Raw genomic sequence first — 2,692 nt, 5'->3', positions numbered from 1 at the left:
TGTCCTGCTGACCCGCTTCACTAGGAGCAAGGAACCAGGGACGGCTGGGCCCAGGGTCATCCTCGTTACCCGCTTACTCTACGCCCGTTCTCCTGCTCTGTTAGCTTTTATTCCACTCAAGGGTGGATCATAAATCAAACTAATTTGGCTCCGGAATGATAATAGGTACTCAACAAATTATAAAAACATAGAAATTTGGAGGTGAATAGGACCCTGGGGCTTATGGGGCCGGTGGTTCCCAGCCACTGTGCGCATCGGACTAGCCTGCAGGGCTGCGGAAACACAAAGCCAGCCTCACGGCAGCGTGGATTGCTCGGGGTGGGTGAGCCTGAGCATCGGCAGGGTCTGGAAGCTCCTGATGTCATTAACGAGGAATGCAACACTGGAGACTTGGAGTAATTTGTCTCCGTTAGCATAGGCTGTGTAGGGATGACCCAGGGACCCAGGCAGGCCACCCAGGCCACTGACCTTGGCCTCTGGCCTGCTCCATCCTAGCCAGGCAACCAGGGGTACAGAAATACCACCACAGGGGCTGGTAGCACTAAGGATACTTGGAATTTCCCTCCGAAGTGTTCTAAAGTCCCATTGGACTCAGACCACCCACGTGAGGCAGGAGGAAACTGACGTCACTGCTCCATTGCACTGATCTGGAAAACTGAAGAGCTGACAGTTTAAGTTCTAGGAGGCAACAGAGTCCAGTGACTAAGATCCTTGGCCGTGGCCTCAGACCTGGTTTCAGGGCTGACCCTGCACTCACCAGCTGTGTGATCTTGGGCGGATCACTGAACCTCTCTCAGCCTCGGGGTTTCTCGTTTGCTAGGCGGGGAATTGTAAGGGTATTGTGGTCTTGAAAGAGTCTGGCCCATTATGCTCTGTGATGAAGAAATGCTCCCCAGTCTCTCTGTCAGCTCCTGAGCAGACAGGAGTGGGTTCACAGACGACGTACAAAGAAGAAAGCTGAGGCGCAGCCCCCGCCCCTGGGCAGCAACAAGCACGGATCTGGCAGAGCGCAGTGGCGAGAGGGGACCCGGAGTGGCCGGGCTCCTGGTCGGGCGGAGCACGGTCACCCTCCTTCTCATCCGTCATCTGTCAGGGGTGCACCCAGCAGGCATGTAGGATCCCCCAGGGGCCCCAGAAAGAAGAAACTGCGGCCTTGCTCACCCCAGAGGAAGACATGACCAAGAGCAAAGAGATGGCCCAGAATCAGGAACCTGCAGCAGCTGGACTCAGCGTGACTGTCACCCACGGTAGTGAGAAGTGCGACCTTCATGTTACCCCGCAACAGACCTGTAGCGAACCAACTGTCGAGGACCTGGCCCAGGTTGCTGAAAAAGCCACAGGGTCCTGCTACCTTTTCGGAAACTCACATGGAAGGGGAAAACGTCTGTAGGAAATGGAGAAGCCATTGTCTGCACTTGGAATGCAAAATGGTTGTGGGGCTGTGGTAAGTGGGAAAAGGAACAGTCCAGAGGAAGAAGTTGAACTAAAGAAGTTGACAGATTTGGAGAAGTCTGTGGAGAAGATAGCTGACCAACTGGAAGAGCTGAATAAAGAGCTTACCTGAATCCCGCAGGGTTTTCTGGCCAAGGATTTGTAAGCTGCAGCTCTCTGCAAACCCGATAGGAGAGAAACAGCCACAACCGAGCAGTTTATGAAGATCTTGGAGGAGACTGACACACTAATTCTGCCAGAACATTTCAAAGACAGCAGACTGAAAAGGAAGGGTTTGGCGCAAAGGTTCGGCGTTCCTAGCCGAGCAGGACGACGCTGGAGCAGAAGGCATGCCAGGAGACGGACTGGTGCCGTGCACATACTTAGGCCAGGCCGACTGAGGGGAGGGGGCGGGGAGGCTGTGCTGCCCTAAAAAGCAGGACCACCAGCTCTGCCCTCTCTGGAACAGAAGTTACCTAATTTCTCCAGGGCTGCTGGGGACAGCTGGCCAGTTCTCAGCTGCCAGTTTTCCTTCTTCCACACCTGTTCTCCATGAACAACTATTGTCTTCATAATCTTAAGAAGAAAAAAAAAAGGAGGAAGCGGAGACTCAGAGAATTCAGAAGACTGGCCCGAGGTCACACAGCAAGCCGGATGCAGGACTGGGACTGAAAGACAGACCCCAGCCCCAGGGCCTCCCTCGTGACCCTCGGGCTTTCCGCAAACGCTCCAGGAACCCAGGTCTGTGGACTCTCCCGCAGGCCCTGCTCACTCAATGTGCTGCTTATAATGCAATTGGAAAGTCACCTCCTTGTTAGAACTCCGGGGGCCGGGGGGGGGGGGAGGCGGGTGAGCGCATGAGAAGGAAGAAAGAACCCACTGGTCCTCCAGCCTCCGCAGTACACTCAGCCCCTGGAAGAAACGTAATTAAAGTCATGAATCCTGGGAACAGTGGCTGCATCACTATTCACATTAGCTCAGACCCCACGCGATCTCTCCATGGGGCCACCTGACAAGGAAGAGTTGATTTGCAAACAAGCACAAACTGCTTAGCTTTGGATTTACAGTTTGATAAGGGACCATCCATCACATTTATGGGGAGATAATCACCTATGAGCACAGAAGCAGCCATCCGAGCCACCGCGGGAGGCCAGCCCAGCTGGGCCTTGGGACAGGTCGTGATGGGCCCACCTCTGGAATCAGAGAGAACGTGAATGGGGCAAAGGCCACCTGGGGAAATGGAGAATAAAAACTTCTCTCC

The 2,692-nt window shown here is 54.4% G+C and overlaps 1 pseudogene; it reads left to right on the top strand.

The window, feature by feature from the left end:
- The first annotated feature begins 222 nt into the window (after positions 1 to 222).
- On the top strand, positions 223 to 1,818 carry LOC129084806 (BAG family molecular chaperone regulator 1-like; annotated as a pseudogene).
- The last annotated feature ends 874 nt before the right edge of the window (positions 1,819 to 2,692 follow it).

This window comes from Pteronotus mesoamericanus, unplaced genomic scaffold (assembly GCF_021234165.1).
Source record: "Pteronotus mesoamericanus isolate MK-2021 breed Mesoamerican mustached bat unplaced genomic scaffold, CSHL_Meso_final contig_130, whole genome shotgun sequence".
Taxonomy (NCBI): domain Eukaryota; kingdom Metazoa; phylum Chordata; class Mammalia; order Chiroptera; family Mormoopidae; genus Pteronotus; species Pteronotus mesoamericanus.
Note: the sequence above shows the minus strand (reverse complement) of the source record. Positions and strands in the feature narration are given on the sequence as shown.